The sequence below is a fragment of the Ceratotherium simum genome, chromosome 3, assembly GCF_057802395.1.
Source record: "Ceratotherium simum simum isolate JZ-2026a chromosome 3, ASM5780239v1, whole genome shotgun sequence".
Taxonomy (NCBI): domain Eukaryota; kingdom Metazoa; phylum Chordata; class Mammalia; order Perissodactyla; family Rhinocerotidae; genus Ceratotherium; species Ceratotherium simum.
This window is the reverse complement of record NC_141902.1, coordinates 74,888,965-74,905,557: the sequence shown is the minus strand read 5'-3', so window position 1 is coordinate 74,905,557 and position 16,593 is coordinate 74,888,965. Positions and strand designations below refer to the sequence as shown.

At 44.1% G+C, this 16,593-nt stretch overlaps 1 protein-coding gene across 1 annotated transcript in view; it reads right to left on the bottom strand.

The window, feature by feature from the left end:
* ATP10A (ATPase phospholipid transporting 10A (putative)) overlaps positions 1-16,593 on the bottom strand; it is a 158,873-nt gene that overhangs the window by 134,284 nt on the left and 7,996 nt on the right. The window lies entirely within an intron of this gene.

Here is a 16,593-nt window from a genome sequence, read left to right as displayed (position 1 = left end):
CCCACAGGAGCAATACCCCTCGGAAGTGGCTCCCCTACTTGTCACAGTGAGTGTGTGGACACGGCATTCATTCTACAGCATCTGCAGCTGCGTTCTGGGCTGCAGGAGTCAGCGTCGCCTTTACTGCGTGGACATGATCCAGGAGCTCTGTCACTGGGCTCAGGGCATCCCACCCAAACTCCCATCTCTTTCCACTGTTTCTTCCCTTCACTATTCCCTTCCTTACACTATTCCTGCTCCACCTTTCCCAGATATAGCTGTTCTTTCTTTCTCTCTTTCCGTACCCTTTTCTCTCTGTTAATTCTCTTCACTTTCTAACTTCCTTTCTGTGAGTTGTCTGAACCAACGAACGACCCCACAAGTCTGGTGTGGCAAAGGAAACACTCCCTGACCACAAAGGTGGCAGCGCCGACATCAAAGTGAGAAGCATTTAAGATCTGTGGTGTGGGCTGACCTCCTATAGCCAACACCGAAGCAAGGCCATCAAGTACAGACATATTTTATTAAACTCGTGTCCACCTACTCAATCACTAAGACATCCCCAAGGCCCTGTGCAAACCCCACCTTCTCCAGGAAGTCTTCCCAGGGAAGAGCACCATCTTCCTTGCTCCCTCAGACAGCTGGACCTCCACCTCTACTTTTACTTAATGCCAATGAGGTGCAGGAACCATCCTAAGAATGTTGCAGGTATTGGGTCATGTGCACTGCTCCCCACAGCAACCCTGGGAAGTGGGTACCACCGTCACCCTTAACTCACAGAGGAGGAGAGCGAGGGCAGAAGCCACTTGGGAAGAGCCACACATCTAGCAACACCATCTATGTGCACGTCTGCCCCCCTTACAGCTAGGCTGTAAGTCCCTTAAAGCCAAAACTCAATGTTTTTACCCTCATGTCCCCACAGCACCTGGAAAGGGGCCTTCTCTGTGAGGATGATGAGGCTGACTTGAAGAACAAAGCAGAATGGTATAAAGTGCAATGCTCTTTAAGCTCTAAGAACTTACTATTTAACACAAATGGGCATCGATGGGCAAGGGGCCAGAAAACATGCACATTCACAAACAGCAAATTTGGTCAAAATCACCTGCCTGCGTCTGGTTAGCAGGAGGACCCTAGGAAATAGCTGAGGACAGGCAGCAGGCTTTGGGCAAACTGAAGGAGGAAAACACTGCAGACTTGGTTAAGAGCTGGGCGGGGGGAATACGGGCCAGGGGAGGGCTGAACTAGGTGACAATGCTCTTGGAAGGAAGATCCTAGCTGGGAGGCACTGCTCCTCAGGGGTGTGGAGGACAAGAGAAGGGAGAGAGCTGATGGCGCCAATGTTTGGGGGCAGGATGCTCCAACTTCAGCAAGTGGCAGCATCAAACATGGATTACGGCGCCCACCCCACACTCTGAGGCAGCCGGTAGGGGACAGGGCATTAGAACGTGCACCTCTAACAAGTTCCCAGGTGATGCTGATGATGCTGGTCCAGGGATCACATTTTGAAACCCACCGCTCTTGGGGGTTCTAGCCAAAACTCCAGCAGAGGTTGTTCCAGTGTTTCCGTGAAACTCCACACAGGTGTCTACTGTTACACCCCAAACTTAGCCAAGTTAACACTGTATCTGCTTAGGCTGTGAGTGCAAACAGTACAGATCCAACTGCTTTTCCAAAGATGTACACTTCCTGATGCTGTCTGCCTTCCTTAACAGACCTCATTCTACTCTGCTGGCAGAAGAATAAACCAGCAGGAAGCAAGCAAGCTTTCCATTGCAAATCCTTCAAGAAGACCAATCCTTGCACTGGTGACTAAGCAAGGCAGTAAAGGGGGTGGGGAGTGGATAAGAAAACTATTCAGCTACAAGAACAAATACACCTTGAAAAAGCACCCCTCCAGGTGATCCTGATGTGGTTTCCTGGGGAGGGCCCACTCACCCTGTCCTTTCAGTTGAGAAGCTAATTTGAATAGACCAATGTATATGACTGTAAGATTCACTGTTTTATTAAAAACTCAGGCATACTGAGATTTTAACTTTAATACATTTCGTTCAATATGAAACAGTCTTCAACTTTTAGAGAAATAGTGATTATAGAGAGGGATTATTTTGTCACAAGGTTACCCTGAAGTTAAGTAAAAATTTGAGTGTACGAAAATGTGTAAAAAGTACTAAGATGCTGTGTTTCGGAGGTGAGGGAGATAACCAGTGAAAGAAAAGACATATGAGGGTATCAACGGCCAGAGAGCGAGGCATTTAATTCTGACTGGTAGTCGTGAGAGAGGCATCAGACATACTGTGCTCTACACCTGGGTCTACCAGGAATCTCCATCACAGAGCACCAAGCAGCTGGTCACACAGGAAGGCCCTCTCGGGAAGCGTGTACCCCGTCTGGGTACAGTCCTCCTGAGGTTCAGCAGGTGCTCTTTTGACCTGATTCAGACATACCAGAAACTGAGATACTTGGATTTTTCAGCGTGAAACCAACACACTCAAAGTAAAGTGCTTATTACTCAGCAATGAGAGTCTCGGAGGACTGACACTTTGGAATGTACTCCTCCTCCCATCTCGGTTACTTGCCTGCAGCATACAGGCACAGGACACCAAGCAAGCTAAGCTCCTGCACAAACCTCAGTGTCCCTCAGGGAAGCCAGAGGGAAGGCCCTGGGATTGTCAGTCCCAGAGGAGACTGTGAGGAAACATGCCCTACGCCCAGCGAGGTGCTGGTGACAAATTCACATCCCCAGAGAAGCCACGCTTGGGTACCGCCTTCCAGCCACACTGTTAATGTGACAGCCCAAGGGACGCCCCCAGCTTAGACTGCATTATATGGCATCCCAATTACAGCCTCAGGGCTTGGCTTTGCGCTCAAAGTCGCCCTGTAATCTCTGTTCTGGCATAGATAATATTTTATTAATCCAACAACTGGGTGTTGTTACTCAAATGCAGATCAAGTTTCGATTTTCTGCATCTTTAAACTCACTCTGCAATGGGATCCCTTGCTGCTTTTTATGGGAAGCACCCGTTGAGAGTTATGATTCTTGATAATAATACTGCAAGTGGCATTTCCTTAAAATCTATTTCCCTTGCGCCAACAAGGAAAGGTCAGGCATTACTCCAGGATAATAACTCAGTTCTAGAAGCGGCCTTTCTTTACAGTTAGCAATCAGTGTGTTTTCAGAAGCAGTTTCTGTTGAGTCTTCCTCACCTTTCCACATGATTGCAAGACACCTGCCCCATGTTCAGTCTGACTTGTCTCCTGGGAGTGAATGTCACTGACTGCAAGCTTGTCTATTTTAGGAACATCCCATGCAGTGTAGTATTTCTCTGCAGTCTCCGTTTCTTATAAATATGTTAAAAATGCATATTTATCTAGGTTTCAACTGTGACATAACAATGTGCTTTTATCCAATACCCATTCTTTCCAGAAGACATTGGCTGTTCCTCAGCACCCAGTCACAATTCTGATTTCAAAGGCAAAGGACTATACCACTCCCAGGATTGAGACAGGGATAATAAATGACTCCAGGGTGTGTGCATTAGTGCACCCTTTCTGACTATAATTATCTGAATTACTCATAACAATAAGAAAAAAAGTACATTAAGATAAAATACTAATGGATATTTCCAGGCATTAATTTAAGCTAATACTCTCGAGCGTTTTATATATCCCTTATAACCAGAGAGCCAAGTCTCCTTAAAGTCAGGTCTGGTATAATAGTGAGAATCCTCTATTTGCCCTTAATTACAGTTATTCATAAGTCTTATATGCTTACGCCCACACCCATGAGAAATGTTGTCCCCCAAGTGCTTCATCATCTCTGCTGGAAAGTGTAAATCTCTGATGCCACCTCTCCCTAAAAAACGTGGCAGGCATATCTTTTCTCCCCCTCTTATTTGCAGTGACAGAGCATCCCAAGGGACCACGGCCTCCTCCTGAGGCCATGGTCCTGGAAGCCTCATATTCCCACTCTCTGGGTGCTAGGCACACTGAATTTCTGTGTCTCCTTTTCATATTTAATAATTACATAATTAATAATGAAGTGATCATTTTTAAACTTATTTTGAAATAATTATAGATTCACAGGAAGTTGCAAAGAAATGTACAGGGAGGTCTCATGCACCCTTCACCCAGCCTCCCCCAATGTTAACATCCTGCATAACCAGAACACAATACCAAAATCAGGAAACTGACATTGGTACAATCCACAGAGCTAATTCAGCCTTCACCAGCTTCAAGTACACTGGTGTGTGTAGGTACTTCTGTGCAATTTTCCACAGGTGTAGCCTCTTGTAACCACGACCACATCAAGATACAAGGCCCCCTCATGCGACCTCTTTGTAGCCATACCCACCCTCCCCCATCCCTAATGCCTGGCAACCACTAATCTGTTCCCCATCTCCATAATTACATTATTTCACAAATGTTACATAAACGGGATCACGCAGTATGTTTCCTTTTGAAATCGGCTTCTTGCACTCCGCAAAATTTCCTTGAGGCCCATCCAAGTAGTTTTGTATATCAATAATTCATTCCTTTTTATTGCTGAGTAGTATTCCATGGTGTGGATGTACCACAGTTTGTTTAACCATTCACCTGTTGACAAACATCTGGGTTGTTTCCAGCTTTGAGCTACTATAAATAAAGCTGCTGTGAACATCTGTGCACGGGTTTCTGTGTGAAAATAAGTTTTCAATTCCCTGGTGTAAATGCCCGAGAGTGCAATTGGATCATATAGCAATTCTCTTTTTAGTTGTAGAAGGACTATTTCTCAGAGTGGGTATATTATACATTCCCACCAGCAATGTATGAGTGATCCAGTTTCTCGGCATTCTTAGCATCATTTGGTGTTATCACTATTTTTATTTTTGCTATTCTAGTAGATGTGCAGTGATATCTCCTCACGGTTTTAATTTGCATTTACCTGTTATCTAAGGATGTTGAACATCTTTTCACATGCTTACTGCCATCTGTATTTCTTCCTCAGTGAAATGTCTCCTCATGTCTTGCCCATTTTCAAGCTGAATTTTTTTTAATGTTCAATTTTAGAGTTCTTTATATACTCTGAATACAAGTGCTTTGTTGGATACGTGATTCACAAATATTCTCTCCCAGTCTCTAATTTGTCTTTTCTTTTTTTAATAGGGTCTTTCCCACAGCAAATGTTTTTAATTTTGATGAGGTCCAATTTATAAAATTTCCTTGTATGGATCATGCTTTTGGTATCAAGTTTAAGATGATTTTGCCTAGTCCTAGGTCCTGAAAATTTTTTACATTTTCCTCTAGAAGTTTTATAGTTTTACATTTAAATCTATGATCCTTTGGGAATTAATTTTTGTATGAGGTTTAGGGGTTTTTTTCCTTTTTTTCTTTCTTTTTTTTTTTTTTTTGGCCTATGGATGTCCACTTGCTCCTGCACCAATTATTAAAGGCTATGTGATTTGCTCTTGCTTCTTTGTCAACAATTAATTTCGTATATTTGTGTGGGTTTATTTCTGAGGTCTCTATTCTGGTCCATTGATCTATCCCTTTGCTAATACCACACTGTCTTGAATTCTGTAGCTCTATACTAAGCACTGATATTGGGAAGAGTGATTCCTCCCACTTCTTCTTTTTCAAAATTACTTTGGCTATTCTAGGACCTGTGCTTTTCCACATAAATATTAGAATAAGCCTGCCCATGTCTACAGAAAACTTTGCTGCGATTTTGAGAGGAACTGTATAAACTTATAGACAATTTTAGGGATAACTGACATCTCTATTACGTTGATTCTTCCAATCCATGAGCATGGCATGTCTCCACATTTATTCAAATCCTCTTTAATTTCTTTCATCAGCATTTTGTAATTTTCATCCTACAGATCTTGAATGAGCTTTGTTAAACTTATACCTGAGTATTTCATTTTCTTTGGAGTAATTGTAAATGGTATTGTGTTTATGATTTCAGGTTCCACTTGCCCACTGTCAGTACAGCTATGTGCTGCGTAACAACGTTTCAATCAAGAACAGACCAAATATGCCACAGAGGTCCCATAAAATCAGTACCACAGAGCCTAGGCATGTAGTAGGCTATATCACCTAGGTTTGTATAAGTACACCGTATGATGTTCGCACAATGATGAAGTAGCCTAACAACGCATTTCTCAGAATGCATTCCTGTCATTAAGAAATGCATGACTGTATACAGAAATGCAACTGATTTGCATACTTTGATTTTATATGCTGTAATCTTAATGAGATCATTTATTACTTCTAGGAAGGCTTTTTTTCAGTAGATTCCTTAGAATTTTCTTTATAAGTAATCATGTTGTCTACAAACTGAATTTTATTTTTTCTTTCTAACCTGTATGCATTTTCTTTCTTTTTTTTTACCTTATTGCAGTGATGAGAACTTCTAGAACTGTATCAAATAAGAGTGATGAGAGTGGATATCCTTGTCTTGTTCTGATTCTTACAGGGGAAGCATCAGTCTTTCACTGTGAAGTATGAAGTTAATTCTAGGTTTTTTGTACATGACTTTTCATAAAGGAGTGGACAGCACTTCTCTGGGCCACCTTCCGTCATGGTGTGTGTGGGTGGGCAGAAGCCCCTGGGCCTGGGTCTCTTTATGCCACCAGGTAGAGAGCAGGGAGATGCTGACGCTGCCTCGCTGGTGCCCTGGGTGTGGCGTGGGACTTGGGCTCTCATAGGTCTACGCTGGGCTTCCCCTTTGGCCAGACAGAGTCTTTTTTGTTTTGTTTTTGTCTACACATGTTGGCAGTTCTGGCTACAGGCCTCTCCATGCCCAGTCTGGGCACATATGGGAGATAAAAAGGAGACCCAGAGGCTGGCCTGGTGGTGTAGTGGTTAAGTTCGCACACTCTGCTTCGGTGGCCCTAGGTTCGCAGGCTCGGATCCCAGGCGTGCAGACCTACGCACCACTCATCAAGCCGCGCTGTCCCACATACAAAGTAGAGGAAGAGGGGCATGGATGCTAGCCCAGGACCAATCTTCCTCAGCAAAAAGAGGAGGATTGGCAACGGATGTTAGCTCAGGGCTAATCTTTCTTACAAAAAAGGAGACCCAGAGAATTCACTGTGCAATCATCCTCATGTTCTGAGGTCCCCAGCCAGTCTCCCATCTTCTTCCAGCTGCCAGCGTCCTCTTACTGTTGTCTGTTGAATTATTTCCAGGATTTGGTTGTACTTACAAGGGATGAGCTGGGCAAAGGGAACCTATACCACCCTATTCTGGAACCAGAAGTCTCTGTTTTTCAATTTTTCTACCATGTTTCAATGAACTGCTAGAAACTGAGGCATTAATTTAATGCTTGTATTTTTAAGATATTTCTATAAGAACTATCATAGAAATAGTTCATGCATCATTTTCACACTTTGATAAACAGAATTTACATAATCTATATATATGATTAATGTCAACAGTCTTTTAGATCTCAGTCATAAATATCATCTCTGATTTTATAAGGTCTCTTTTACTGCTAACATTCTAACTCTATAATCAAGCAGTTTTATTTAAATATTAAAATTACCTTCCTCTCTCATCCAGAACTTCAAAACCTAGTGTTCTAAACAGCTGCAAGAGGTGCCGGCTGGACCCTCTACAAAAGGAGGATCAACAAACTGCAACCTCAAGTTAAATTACAATGCAAATGAAAGGAATTTTTACAGGCCTTCCTACACGGAGGATCCTGTCTAGGCTCATGAAGTTTAAAAGAGATTTTACTACCTATCACCATGTTCCTAATATATTTTTATGATGTCCTATTTTTAAAGAGATATATTAAGTTCTCAGGTAATCAAAAGAGAATTAAACAAGTGAAATTTTTTTCCTTCAAAAACAATTCCTGTGCTCCTGCAAGCTCTTAAAGTGTACGTAGAGCAAACACTCACTCGTTAGTAAAAGAGGGTTTAAAACAGGCCTCTTTCGGAGAGGCCTTTACAGTCACACAGTGAGAGTGACGGTTGAAGCAGAGAAACAGCTGCTGGGTGCTAGCTGCACCTGTGCCCTCACCGTCCGTACCCCTCCCGCCCCACCCTAGGCACCCTGGGTGGCAAAGAGCCAAGGAGGGTTCCCAGCCTGTCCATGCCTTGACCATCCCACAGGGCTGTGGGCATGCTGGGGGCCGGGCAGACCTGGCTCTGCTCCCCAGCTGCAACATAGCTGGAACTGTGGACCACAGACTTGCCCTCTGAGGACAGGCTTAGCCCCACCTGCAAAATGAGACAAGGAATGGGACTGGGGCTATGGGGGCTGGGAGCTGGTGTGACAACCTCAGGGACACATGAGATGATCTCAACTCCTCCCTGTCACTTAATGATAGATGTTGAGGTCCGGCCGGTCCCCCGTTCCTCTAATTGTCAATCACCACGTGCCTTGGAGTTGACCAAGAGGGGCACAGCCCTGAACCAGTAAGGGTTGAAATGACCCAGGAGAAACCCGCAAATGCAGGGAGAAAGTGGCACCTTCAGTGACGTGGTGGACACTCATCAAGCGAGACCTCGGCTCCCATACCCCTTGGCCGGCGAGTCTCACGAGCTCTGATATTCACTAGCGGGCAACCTCTCACTCTATTTGACCGCCAGGAACCACAGCGTGAACAAAAGACATAGACTATGAATAACAGCAAAGGAAGACGGAGGTGAAAGTCAACAGAAGACAACAAGGCAGGCCTTCAAAATCAAGAAGCCAGCAGGGCCCATTCTCCTGTGTGTGCGTCAGGGGCCACATGGGAGGCGAGACTGGTGGTGATGATGCCCAGTGTCCTCCCCCTGCGGGCGAGCGCTGAGCTCTAGACACTCCTCCTCACTCTGCAACGAGCCCACAGCTGTGCCCACGTGGCCAGCAAGCAGGGCTGCCTCTGGACTCAAAAGGAATCTCAAACTCAAAGATAAAGGGGGGACAATACCTGGGCGACAAGACCACTAAGGAGCACTTGACCCAGTCTAAGTTGACAGCAACTCCACCAAGCTCGCTGCGTGTACCCACCCATGGGGTGACAAGTGAGGTGAGCAAACATCTGGCTGAGACCCCTGCACGCCTCTCCATTGGCAGTGCCACCTCAAGTTAAGGGAGTGATGCAGCCTTCTTAGAGTTCGTGAGAGCAACAGAAAAACTAATGGTGCGAAAAGACCCCATGGTGCACGCTGTCCTGGTCGCCGTCCTGGATACAACCCCTGGAACAGGCATCCCAATGAAATCTGTGCAAAACATCCCCATATACGTAAAGCACAGACACTCAAGCAGATATGTGCACACCTGTGTTCACAGCAGCATTAATCACAATAGCCAAAAGGTGGAAGCAACCCCTGTCTATCGGCATACGAATGGATAAACAAAATGGAGTCTATCCAGAGAACAGAATATTATCCAACTTTCAAAAGGAAGGGAATTCTGACACATGTTACAACATGGATGAACCCTGAAGACATACTAAGTGAAATAAGCCAGACACAAAAGGACAAATATAGTATGACTCCACTTTTACGAGGTTCCTAGAGTAGTCAAATTTATAGAGACAGAAAGTAGGATGGTGGGTGCCAGGGGCTAGGGGAGGGGGGAATGGGAGTTGTTTTTTAATGGGAACAGAGTTTCAGTTTCGGACACTGAAGAAGTTCTGCAGATGGATGGTAGTGATGCTTGTACAACAATGTGAATGTACTTAATGCCACTAAACCGTGCACTTAAAAATGGTTAAAATAGTAAATATTATTTTCTGTATATTTTACCATGATACAATTTTTTTTAAAGTAAAGCACAAGAAAGAGCACACTGGAGGGCAGGAGGCCAGTGCACCTGTGCAGCACAGCTCAGACTGCCCAGTGTGAAGTGACCAGCCCAGGTAAGCACGCTATCTATGCCATCGGCCACCCAGCCGGGCCTGGAAGTGGACGCTGTCAGACACCCAGCACCTCCCGGGCTTCGACCACCAGAACCGATCCCACAGCACACGAGGCAGGACCATCCCTCTGTGCACAGGGTGGGCATCAGTGGTGCCCGAGGTTCTTTAAAACTTCATCAAGTAGCCCTGGATAAAAGAGAAATCACGAGAATGAACTGGACTGATGTGCGATTGACATATGCAGTGTCATCTCAGTGGTCTAGGACGATATCACCACGTAGAGCTACTTGAGGGAGCTTCCCTCTGGAGGCTCCAGGAGACATTCGTGTCCCTGCCTTTTCCAGCTTTTGGAGGCAGCCACATTCCTTGGGTTGTGGTCCCTTCCTCCATCTTCAAAGCCAGCGACAGGAAACTGAGTCCTTCTCACACAGCATCTCTCTGCCCTCTCTTCTTCCTCTTCTTCCACTCCTAAGAACTCATGATTAGATTGGGTTTACTCAAGTAATCCAGGATAATCTCCCATCTCAAGGTCATTGATTAGCAAACTTAATTACATCTGCCACCGACCGACCTTAATCCCCCTGTGCCACATAACCTAACGGAATCACAGGTTCTGGAGATGGGGACGTGGGCATGTCTGGGGGTGCCATTATTTATTGTTCTATGACTCAGATATCACAAGGATTAATTCACTCATTCGTCTGTTCATTCAATCAAAGATGCTGACGCCCTGCTCCGGGGTAAAACCATAGGGACAGCGAAGACTGGCTGGTCCCAGAGAGTAGGATGGAGCACTCTGCCCATGGAAACAGCTGGAGCAAAGGAGAGCACTAATATCAGGGTACAGAGAAGGGACTCCTGCTCCCAGCACAAACAGCAGCAGGAGGGGCCTCAGAGAAAAGAGCTGGAGATGGGGGGAGGGTGAAGGGGACTCCAAGCGTGTGAAGAGCAGTGGAGAGAATGTGCCTGGGACCCTGTGATGGAGGTCCAGCACTGCAACTCAGCACGCAGGGTGGGGATGACATCTGGATTCACCAGAAGGTTCCAAGATTCAAAGAAAAAGCTCTGGTGGCGATGAGGAAGGTGGACTAGAGGTGAGGCCCTGACAAAGACAGGAGTAGATAAATCAGGAAGTGAAGTCAGACACACAAGGAGGGGAAGTGGGCCTGAGGGGACTAGCTCGGGGGCATGTCTTAAAATGTAGGGTTTATTGCTATTCAGGGCTGGTAAGGCCAACAGATCCACAGACAACTGCGATTGAAGACAGTTACTCAAGGTTCCCAAGAGGAAGGGGCACACCACACCACAGGTGGCCACATGAGGAAGCACAGGGGGTCAGCCAGGGGGCAAAGAGAACAAGGGGAAAATGTGGGCAACAGCCTTTACTGTGGTTCACACAGGAAATAATGGGAGAAGCAGGGTAAGAAAATTTAGGAATAATTTCAGGACTTTGGGGAATAGGGGCTGTCCCTAGCTGTCTCGTCCTGGGGCGATTAGGCCAGGTGGACAGAGTGGCCCAGAGTGAGGGAGCCTAATAAAGGGGTGTCAGGCATGTGGGTTCTGGATTGGTTGGTTTGCATATGAAAGGTGCACTCACACACACATGAGTCTTCCGCTATCTCTAGGAACTGGCCAGTCCTGGAAGAGGCCATCCCTCCATCCGTCCAGAGTCCACAAGGCCCCAGATGTCAAAGCACCAGAATATAGACAATAAAAAGACAAGGTTAACACCGGACTGAAGAAGCGGGAACTGATTTAAGACATCACTGCATGTACTGGTTAGGAACAGAGCCAAGAATTACAGACACAATGCTCCCTCTGCCCGTGCAAACCCCCTTCTCCCCACCCCGCCCACGAACTGTGAAGGAATTCCCATTAAGTCCCATGAGGCACTTCACAGAGGAATTAACAGGATGGAAAATCAGAAGAGTGAAAGGAAGAAAGTAAGAGCAGAAGTAGGGAGGTTTACAGTGATCCACAGTATCTCCAGAACCTATGAAGTTGTCCCTGCCCATGGAGCAGCCTCCGGCTGGGGCTCAACTCTGATTCTCAACTCCACGTGAAAGAACCCCAGGGGCCTCCGCAAGTGTGGCATCCCGGCCACAGCACGCTCACCATGGTGTCAAAGATGGCAACCAGATTTCGATGTAACGAATCAAACTTTCCAGCCCACTTAAAAGCAACAATTTCCTTTCCAAAAAAAAAGAACATTATAAATGGAAAATGTTACAATGCAAGTCACAATGCCAGTTAAGTGCCAGGAAAAGTCGCACACATCTGACTTGACTAAAGTCTGTTATGGCAAAATGAATAAAGAAAAGAATGCCGATGATAACAATTACAATATGAATGTTATTGCCTAGGTTTCTACCAACTAATCTTGAGGAACAAAGCATATCTAATAAAATATCATGCAGTTTAATAAAGGTACTCTTTTTTAGAAAATAAATACCAAGTGTATCTTGAGCCTTGAATGGAGACGGGACATCTGTGGCCCTTATTTGTCTACAGGAGAATGTTTCGACTCTGAAACAAATCACTTGGATTTATGTTTAAAAATGGCTTGTTCAGAGACAGTCACAAGCTGAGAGCATCCCAGGAGGAACTGCTGCCTCCCTCCCGATAACTCACTCTCTTCCTGCAGTGTCTTTTTGCCTCATGTTCTGAGTTTTCTGAGTTAACAGATTTCTTGAGCCACTGCCCATCGAACATGACTGAGATATAGAGGACGGATAGGTTTTGTAACTGAAACAAAAATAATTTCCAACTTGGCAGAAGGCCATGGGAGTGGCCCCATCTGTGTCCCTGCCCCAGGCACTAGAGAGAAAAGCCCAGAAAAAGGACTGTGGCCGTACTCTCGCCCAGGGCATACTCCTCCACCCACTCACCCATTGGGAGAACTAAAACTGCTGGGTGAGACCCAGCATCTGGGAGCCACTCGCAAGAGGCTGGTGGGACAAGGAGCCTCAGCCACAGACGGGATGCCACCGAGCATCGGCCACACTCGCCTCCCCATCCACAGCTCACACATTCTGCATATACCACCAAGAGTCCCAAGGTCTCATTTTGACAAAGGACAGAACTTAGAACCAAAATTCAATCACCTGAACTTAATATTTTGTCACTGTTAATTAGAAGTGCACAAAAACAAACAGTGAGCTAGAAGAACAGCAAGAAGGGTCTAAACCCCACAGAGGACTCAGCTCAAATGTCTGGTCACAGCCTGGATTTCCTTCCATTTCACCAACCCCTCAGGTACTGGATCCCTCTGGGGGCAGACATTTCGTTCAGAAAGTGCTGACGGGGAAATGACTGGGGATTCGTGACGTAGGCAAGGGGAGTCCACGTGCCGTTTTCAATATTTCAAAACGCTTTTCAAAAACTGTACGTTCACCCATGATAAATCTACACAGGCTAAATGACCCTTAAAGTTCTTTGTTTTGGCTGGAAGTACACGTACTTCAGTGTAATAACAATGTTTAGAAACATTTTGACCAAAAGATCTTGGAAACACTAATAATCAGGAGTGGTAGTAACAGTCATAATAATGAGCTGCAGCTAACGTTTTCACACACTTACCCGCCTCCCGGCTTGGCTCTACCCTTCCTGTGCATTATCTCACTTACTCCTCATAGCGCCCAGAGGCCGAATCCTCCCTCCTATTTAAAGAAGGAGACTGGGCCAAAGAGAAACACAGCCTGCTCAGCATCTAACTGCTGGCACACGTTCCACTTCATTGAGGGGGGTTTAATTGTCTCTGATTGACTGAAAATGGGCAAAAGAATTCATTATTTCCTAATGAAAATAGTTTGGTAGGCAAAGTATTTCAAAATACAATGCCCCAAAGGAAAAATAACCAGAGGGTATGTCAGGGCAATGCATGCAAACTGTACTCTGGGAAAAGACAAAACAAGTAAACACAGAAAGCCAAGCAAAGACTATTCTAAAAAAGCAGAAAGCAAAATAGCCTCTCCATTTCTCCTGTGAGTTCTTTCAACGTGCTATATATAGCAAGGTCAGTCATGTACAAATAAGTACATTGGGCTCCCCTGTTAGGGGAATTCAACAAAAGGCTGGACCACTCTGCTAGGAAGGGCAAAACCCTAACAGCCACACAGCATCTTCTCAATCCTCACAAGTCAAGGAATCCAGAAACATGGACAAGCTTTGTCTTTAAAATGGTCTTGCGAAAGTGCTTTTCAATGAAAGCGTGAATGGTTGGGACAGGGGAGTTCTTATGGAGTGGATTGTCCTGAGCAAGACAAGGGCATCCCATACCATTCAGGAGCCTGGCCCAGGAGCAAGAAGTCCTAGGAAGATCAGCAGGCACTCTGATAACTAAATATTTGCAAACACTCCTGGAGGCAGCACTACCTCCGGATGAGACAAGTGACCCCTTCCAGGAAAGATGGAACCTGCAGAGTTGATGATCACCATAAAAAAGGACCATCAGATGAGGATCCACCTAGGCCACAGCATGGCAAACCAAGAACAGGTACACTGGGCTTCTTAGGCCACTGAAAGCTACAAAAGAACTGCATTAAATAACAAGACCTCTTTTGGTTCCAGAAGTGAAGTAGGAAATGTATAAGATGAGCCTAGAATATGGACCCAAAAAAATAACTGGAGGTTATGTCAAAAGGACTCAGCCACCCACTTGATTGGCTCCTGCTGACCAAAGAACATCAACCACAGTATTAACTACAATGAACTAAAACTAGTGAATTATATTTAAATCTATGAATTCCATAATAAATCCATGAAATCCATAATAAGTTTTAAAAAGCTAAATACCACCTAGGAGAAGCGGTTGATTCCAGAACCAGGGCAAGGAAAAGAGAAGATGAGCCTGGAGTGTCTTGTAGAGTCAGAGAGTAAGGAAGGTTGGGGGCACGTTCAAGGACACAAGAGTCAGCCCGCAAGAGTGCCCATTGTCGAAGCTGGAACACTGTGAGCAACAAGAAGAATTACAATAGCATTCGACTACAACCCATAGAATGAAATAAATATCTATTAGTCTGCACTGATATAAATAAATGAGTAAATAAATCAATGAAGAAGGAAAAAAGTGTCTTCATAAATACAGAAGGAATGAGGGAAAAGAAAATCACCATTCGAACACCACCATAATAATTACTGCACGTGAGACACACCAATGGATCCTAATGTTGGAGGGCAAAAGTTTGAGGAGAAATAAAAGACCAACATAGTCTCAAAGTATCTACCTCAGGATATTTATTTTTTACAAAAGGAAAAATAACAAATTTACAATGGAAAAACCCAGCAGACACCATCCTAACCAAGTGATCAAGGTTAGTGTCATCAATAATAAGAAATATTGGCATCATATACTCCTGACATCATGTGCCAAGAAGGGCATTGCTTTGGTGGTACACCTGCCAAAAGTCCAAATCTCAAATATAATCATGAGAACCAAGAGACCCATCCAAATTGAGGGAAATTCTATAAAATAACTGACCAGGAGGTGGGACTGCCAGAATGGTGAAGTGAGAATCTCTGAAATTAGAAATCAATGACAGAAAGAAATTTGTAAAACTCACAAATATGTGGAAATTAAACAACATACTCCTAAATACCAATGGGTCAAAGAAGAAAATCACAAGGAAAATTAGAAAATACTTTGGGATGAATAAAAATGAAAACATAATAGACCTAACCTAATGGATGCAACTAAAATAGTTTTTACAGAAAAATTTAGAGCTATAAACACCTATAATAACAAAGAAAAAAGCTCTCAAATCAATAAGCTAATCTTCCAACCTGAGTAACTATAAAAAGAAGAGCAAACTACACCAAAGTCAAACAGAAGGAAGGAAATAACAAAGATTAGAGAAGAAATAAATGAAATATAGAAAAACAACAGAGAAAAATCAACAACACAAAAAACTGGTCCTTTGACAAGATCAAAAAAATTGGGAAACGTTTAGCTAGAGTGACCAAGCAAAAAAGAGAGAAAGCTCAAATTATTAAAATCAGTAATAAAAGAGGATACCTCACTACCAACCTTATAGAAAGAGCAAGGATTATAAGGGAATATTACAAACAAATGTATGCAACAAATAGATAACTTAGATGAAATGGACAATTTCCTAGAAAGATATAAAACTGTCACAACTGACTCAAGAAGAAATAGAAAATCTGAATGGACAAGTAAATAACAAGTAAAGAGACTAAACCAGGAATTTTAAAGCTTCCCACAAAGAAAAGCTGAGGCCCAGACTGAAGTTATCGTCAATGTTAAATTCTTCCAAACATTTAACGAAGAATTAATACCAATTCTTCACAAACTCTTCCAAAAAAGAGAATAGTAGGAATACTCCCCAGCTCATTCTATGAGGTCAGTATAGTATGTCCCTTACAGCAAAACGAGACAAAGATACACCCCCCCCCCAATATCCCATAGGAATACAGATGCAAAAATCTTCAACAAATTCTACTAAATTGAATCCAGCAAAATATACAAAGGATTATACAGCATGACCAAGTAGGATTTATCCCAGGAAGGCAAGATTGTTTTAACATTTGAAAAATCAACCAATATAATATATTATAGTAATTGAATGAAGGACAAAAGGCACGTGACCATGTCAACAGATGAAGAAAAAGCATTTAACAAAATCCAACACTCCTTCTCGATTGGAAAAAAAAAAAAAAACCAACAAAGGTGAGAACAGAAGGGAACTTCCTCACCCTGATAAGGGCATCTAGAGAAAAGCCCAGCTAGCACCATACTCAGTGGTCAAAGACTGAATGTTTTC